The following is a 7,500-nucleotide window of genomic DNA, read 5'->3' as shown; positions in this document are numbered from 1 at the left end:
CCTTGTTTCGACTTCTTTCCTTTCCGTGTAGCTAAGTAGCTTTAAATACCCGTAAAACGGAGCACTGTTAGAGAGGGGAGAGAGAAATGAGCGCACCGTCGACCTCGGGTTTGTCAGTTGAATTACTGTTAACAGTTATGGACGTTAAATGTGGTTACTTTACTTTACTTTGTTCACCGGACGCATCGTGATAAAGGTGATTTTATTTCTACCATCTTTGTGCGCCACAAAAGGTGGCACTTCAGAATGATTGAAACCACTCAAAACTGTTCATGAATTTTTATCATATTACCACTTTAAAATGGACAATATCCTAACTGCCCTCAACTGATGTGTCCAGGTTCTTTTATGGCATCAGTTGACGATAAAGATGCCTATTATCCAGTTCTTATTCCGACAGAGGATAGGAAATATTTGCATTCGAGTGGCAAGGTAGCTATTTTCAAAATACTTATTTGTTCAATGACACGGCTTGTTCTCCTCGTTCACAAAAGTATTAAAGTCAGTTTATTAGGATAGAATTACTCTTCCACAAAAATGTACTGTGACAGAAAAGGAAACATTTTAAATCCGTTTTAAAGAGTCCTCATTTTAGAGAGTATATTTCCGCTTTGAAAGATTTCTCTTTTAAAGTACCGTGACATGGTGGACGACAGAGAATCCAACTGCTTTGAATGATAGAACCGTTTTGACGGCTGATACTGAGCGCTGCCTGCTAAATTTTGACAGCACTAATCTACAATATCTTCAGCTAAACGGCGATCGGCTAACGTGGACAAGTGACCTAGAATCCTTAAAGAAATTTGTTGAAAAGTATCTGCAGCAACAAGGAAAAGTGGACGTCGCCCGGCGGAAACTCGAACAATTTAAAAGTGACAACAACAACCCTGTAATAAACTGGTAAAACAAAAAGCAGCTTACTCTTTCTTTTCAAGGGCGAGATGGTCCTCTTTTAAAAAATAAATTGGCCGAATTAGTCCGGAAAAAGTCAGGGGCGAAAGATGACTCTTTGGATTTGGATTCTTTCTCATCGATCCAGCGTTTAACTTCGCCTTCAACAGTGTTTGAAGCGGAATGATTTCTGTACAGGTCCCTACTTCGTTATGCATGCAGAATAAATTAATTATTCATTCGCGCTATTGTTTTGTAGAACGATACGTATACCCAAGAGAACCGAATATATACATGGGTAATTTGTACTTACGGGATAAATAAAAACGGATCTCATTTTTTTTCTCCCTCCCTCTCTCTCTTCTTTCCCTTCATCGCCCACACCGTTACTCGTTTTTGTCCCAGCCTTCCTCTTTCTATCCCATCGTCTTGTTCTTGGATTACTTGTCCCTGTTCTTTACCACTGAGCTAACGTGTCAAGTTGCTAATTCACACCTTGAAAATGATATTTATTTTGAATTCTGGCTGACTATTTACATAACAATGATACGTAATTATATACACGTGCCCCGCCGAGCACCTACAATCGAACATACACTTGTAGGTTACCGTTAAGAGATCCCTGTTTTACTACTCTTGAAACAACCCATCCCTTTAATAATGCTAACCGTAACCTGTAATTACGACTAAAGGCACTGTTTAGGCTTAAGGTTAGTCCCTGTGATAGTTTTAGGTTTTAATTTCCAGTATTGCTGTAAACCGTGACCTGCTTTTCCTTCATGCCCCGTGGGTGCGGCACACGTATAAGTTCACTGCGTGGAAGAGTATACTACGCTTAAAGTCTGATTGGTGCATCTTTCATGGGAAACTTTCATGCACGAGTTCATTGCAATTAAAATCGTTTCATGTTTCCCTTCTTTTGAAGAAAACTTGTATCTTCGTAATAATCAAGATGGCTACCGAAGTGAAAGGGTCACAGCAATGGGAGATTTGATCATTTGGAAATTGTCCCTGCTTTATGGCCTTTCCAGAGTTGTGCATAGGGTGGTGCAAAGAAAAAAATTTACTTTCGTCTTCCGTTTCCAAAACCTGTGTGAAAACGCAGTCAGCTGGCAAAGACAAAGTGCCGCATCGGGAGATGGATCTGTTTCGCGATGCTCAAGACAAAACTGCAATGGATAGCTTTTAATCCGCCAGAACACATATTAATTTTCTGACCGCAAACTTTCCTTGAAAACATATTAGCCCTAGCTACCTGTGGCCGGAAAGTTTACAACTGCCTACAAGACAAGGGCTAACATCATCTCAAAGTTAACCATCGCCTAAACTTCGTCGACCCAGACAAACGAGCCCACAGCAGGGCATTGAAAAGACATGATGGGGAGTGAAACGAAGTATGCCTCGGACGGGAACATCCATGGACCTCTAGCAAAGTTATTTACTTGGAAGTATCATTGAGCATATTGCCGATCTCTACAAAGAGCAATAAATCGCAAAAATCCCACTAAATGCATGCACCGTTGATCAACTTCGTGATCCTGAATACAGGAAAGGAAGAAAATATACACTATGCAGTGTCTCGGCGAATTTTTAAGCAGACAGGAAGAACAATTTCACGATAAAAGGAGCAGGCAGCCATTAAATTTCTTATTACAATAATTGGTTTGGTATTTGGTTTGCTTGTTATGTTTTCGAATCTGAACCCTATTGCAACGATTGCTTGAAATTCCACTTCTTGCGCTTATTCTAAAACTGAAAAATGGGTAAAAGTGCAGGAAAAACTGTTCGATTTTTCGTATTTCAGACAGAAGTTCGAACCTCTAAAAAGAAAGAACAAAGCGCCACAGTCCCAAAGGACGTCTATTGTTATCGCTATTGTTTTCTTAAAACAAAGGAGTGTATGCATAATGTACTGGGGACCTGTGCGGAAATCTTGCCTTTGAAGCTAACAAAAATAATCAACAACCATCGGCCGCCGAAGCGAAGCCAAAGAACTCTTCACAAGAGCGATCGCAACCCGAATTAGCTGAGTTAGTTGCTGAAATAGAAGCCTTTTAACTAGATTTTTGCTGATCTTCCAGAAAAAGGTCGAAGCTAATTCTAGCCTACTGTCGATAAATTGTTAAAGCCAAGAAGAAAATTCTCTCAGGGCTGAGCTCCTCGATTACTAAGAAAGGTGCGAACAAATGCTTATGACAATATGCAAAAAAGACAAAATAGTTGAAGATTTGGAGGAAAAATGTTTGTCTCTTGAGAACCGTGCAACTTTCTTGGCGCAGGAAAATAATTCACTCTGGTTGGCGCTAAAAAATATTATACAGAAAAAGAGTGAAGGAAAGTACCATCACCAGAAGGCCGATCAGTGCTGGCATCAAGTGGAAAATTCGCGTATGAAAGTTGGAAGTGCCGATCGTAGTCAGCGGAATGCAACTACCAATAACATCGTAAACCGAAACAGTTTTGAGCCACTCGGTGACGATACGCAAGTGGGTGTCAGAAATGAAATCAACTGCACTACAAACAGGGAAGATAAAAACAGCAGAAGACCCTCATGCTCACAGAAGAGGCGTAAAAGTAACCGATCTGGGTCAATGGAGCCGCCAAGTAAACCCGAGTAAATGCAATCGATCCGTCGAAAGGAAATTATTATAGCCGGAGATTCTATTCTCAAGCACCTCCAAAGCCATAAAATGTCTAAAAACGCGCGAGTAAAAGTATCATCCTTCCCAGAATGTACAACGCTGGATATGAAAGATCATATGAAACCACTGCTTCGTAGAAACCCAGACGAGATAATTATTCACGTGGGAACCAACAGTCTAAGATCCTGCTAGACACTCCCCGTACTTGTGCGGAAGAAATTATCGATTTAGCCACAATGGCCAGCTCTAAGTCTTCAGCAGAGATTGCGCTATCCAGTCTGGTTTGTAGATCTGACGACGAGGCCTTGGCTTGTAAAATATCTGGCGTGAACAAAATACTCGAGGAATCCTGCAGACAAAACAGCTGGGGATTTGTTGACCATTCTAACATTTTAGGCAACTAAAACAACCTAAACAAATACTGGAACATCACGTCTTGCCCGGAATTTTAAAAAATATTTGCGTTTAGATTAGGATATTGCCGTCTGGGAATCCGATTTGCCGGATGCCAACATGAGCGATAACCGGGGTAAGTTTAACTATACAAGTGTTTTTGAGCGAGGTTTGGTTATAAATAGTCTGCCGTCCCATATTGATGAACTTTGAGTCTTCATATCCTGTTCTAAAGTAGATATTCTTATAATTAACGAACCTAAATTAGATTCCACTATTCATGATAACGAACTTTATTTACCTGGCTTTGAAGTAGTCAGAAGAGATCGCAGAGTTAATGGAAGGAAAGGGGGTGATGTTTGTATCTACCTGCGCACAAATCTTAATTTCCGAATACGAGGAGATCTAAATAACGATAATTTGGAGTGTTTATTCGTTGAAATCAGCATGCCTCGAAATACAGGTTTCGTGGTTGGCACCTGGTATCGGCCCCCAGGTTCTCCCATCGAATTGTTTAACGAGTTTGAGAAATCGATACACAAAATTGACGCTGAAAATAAGGAGTTGTATCTACTTGGCGATGTTAACTGCAATTTGTTGCCTGAGTCAACAGCACATATTTCGTCCTCATTAACTAACATTCTAGATATCTATGGTCTTAGCAAATTAATCACGGAACCAATACGTATTACCCAGGTGTCAAAAAGCCTGATCGATTTATGCATAACAAAATTCCCCGGAGAAGGTTTCAAACTTTGGGGTTGTTCACGTTAGGATTAGTGCAGCATATTAGGTCCCTTCCTATTTTTAAAGTGCCCCTAACCCCAAAATACTTTTTTGGCTAAAATGAATCTTTGCACCTGTTCGAAACGCATTGCGGCTATTTATTCCCTTTTCTAACTAATCCTGCCATTTTATAGGCTTCGAAAGTTGCGAAACCAAGCATCTTTTGTTCACGACCTGATTTGGCGTCACAATCTACTTTGCATGCATTTTTACAACGAGTTAATGCAATGTAAATCAGTTTGTGGCGTCAAATCAGGAATAGCCCCACTCCCCTTCTGACTCGGTCGTGAACAAAAGATGCTTGGATTTTCGCAACTTTCGAAGGCTATAAAATGGCAGGATTTGTTAGAAAAATAAAAAAATGGCCGCAGTGCGTTTCGAACAGTTGCAAAGATTCATTTTCGCGAAAAAAAAATTTGGGCCTAGGGGCACTTTAATGTATATTAACGATCTTCCTAACTGCCTCCGGGCGGCTTCCCTGAGAATGTTCGCTAACGATACCAATATAACCCTCACTGCAAAAACTTTAACAGAGCTTAAACTAGTATTAACTCCTGAACTCAGTAACCTTAACTGTTGGCTGGGAGCCAACAGGTTGAGTTTAAATGTGGCTAAGACCGAATTAATGATAATTGGATCTAGGCAGAGATTAAACACTCAATGTGACGAGGCTGATATACGAATTGACGACGAAATGATCAAGAGAGCAGATCGCACTAAATCCTTTGGTCTTACCATTGATGATCGGCTTTCTTGGTCAAATCATGTAGGCGAAATATGCAGGAAAGTTTCCTCAGCTATAGGAGCGTTAAAACGAATACGGTACTTTATCTCAGCTAATACTGCGCCTTAAATTTATAACGCTTTAAAATTACCGCATTTTGATTATTGCAGTCCTGTCTGGGACTGCTTAAGTGGCCAGTCAAGTAATAAGCTGCAAAAATTACGAAATCACGCAGCGAGGGTAATTAATAAATTACCCTTTGATACGAGCTCCAACCTCCTTCCCGATACTCTTAAGTGGGAGAAGCTGTCTCTTCGACGTAAAAAACAGAAAGCACTAATTATGTATAAAACAATTCACGATCTTACCCCGGAATACCTTCAACGCCTCGTCAGTCAAAGAGATGCTGAATATAACTTGAGAAACTTGGAAGGTAAACTTACTCTACCCGAGCCAAATACTAATTATTTGAAATGCAGTTTCTGTCATAGCGGGGCCTGTTTGTGGAATAGTTCTCCCCAATACTTAAGAAATGCTGACTCTTTTGGGTAGTTCAAACGCACAGTCAAGCAAGTATCTGACCTATCGGATTCCCACGCGGCAATCATGTAAAACTTTTTAAAGCGTTTTTTTCTTTTACTTTTTTTTTAGCTTAACTGATGATTTTCCGTGTTTAAATAAAGTTTACTTGCTTGCGTGCTTGCCTGCTTGCCTGTGACAAGAACATCTAGGACACTGGTGATACTTTCCGTAAGTTAGGATTTGTGATTCACCAGAAAATTTCAAGTAAGAAATTAAAGGAAAGAGGAGAAAAAGGATCTTTATTTAAGTGTCTAATCTTCCAGCGCTTGGAGCACTAATCGGGTACACTGTAACTTGACATTAAAAAAAATCAACGCCAAGTAAAAAAAAAAAAAGGTTTCTGAGGGCAGTGGGAAACCCGGAGTGCCCGGAGATAAACCTCTTGGTCCTCTTGGAGGACTCTGGTTATTCTTCATTCTGGACAGTCAACTTACTTGAAATAATATCCAAGACGAACCAAGCCTCTCAGGGGATCAAAATGTAATCTGTTTATTAGCTTCACCAAACCTTACAAGCAAGTTTCAAGAGAAACCTTTTTCCAGATGTTTTCGTTTGATAATGGATACAAAAGTCTTCAAACCATGCACATAGTACAAGAACTGCAGCAACCTTTAAAGCTAAAGCAGCAATTGTCTCCATTTGTGAAATCCTGCGCATGGCTGGCTGGTCATCCTCGACGTGCTTTGACCAATTCTGCAAAAAGCTAGTAGAGACATGAGTTTTAACTTGGGGTAGTTCCTATTACTATGCCCTATTTTTTGTTTGTTTGAAACACTCACATTCGGCTGTGAATACTGAATATTCGCATGCATATAGCTATATCATGTGATCCCTTGGTGCAGTTTTGACTCCATAGAATTCCAATCAAACTTCAACTTACGGCTGGTTACAAACAACGGAAACAAACATTTTCCTGAACTGCATAACTTTTTAGTTACCTTAACATTTCGTATGTTACAACATACATCATCATAAGTGATTATTATTCAGTTACAGATAAGTGAAATTCAAAACTACAACTGAACGTACTGGAAAGTAATGAAATTGATTGACAGAAAACGACAAGAAATATACTAATAATAGAGATAAAGTTTCTCTCTGCCAACGTTTTCATTTAAGGCTGACTTTAAATCACAGATAAACAAAGACTCTTTAATTTTACAATGCATGTCTGATCGACCAGTTGCTAAAATTTCAAAATGATCCGACTTTATTCTGTGGTTCTCAACCAACCACAGAATAAAGTGATGGAATAAAGTCTTTGTTACATCCTCCAAGGAAAACTTAGACAATGTTGAACTGTCCTACTTCGCATTCCTTATGTTTATTCCTGCTCTCAATTCTGTGTATTTCTCTTGATTAAGTTCTGTCTTTCCCTGTATCTTTACCACTTGACATACTGATGCCTCAAGGAAATACCATTTATTCTTGACCTTGTCCCACACAGACATATCTATACGATTAGCACCATTTGATGGTGCT

Source organism: Montipora capricornis, chromosome 6 (genome assembly GCF_036669925.1).
Source record: "Montipora capricornis isolate CH-2021 chromosome 6, ASM3666992v2, whole genome shotgun sequence".
Taxonomy (NCBI): Eukaryota; Metazoa; Cnidaria; class Anthozoa; order Scleractinia; family Acroporidae; genus Montipora; species Montipora capricornis.
This window is presented reverse-complemented; position numbering follows the sequence as displayed.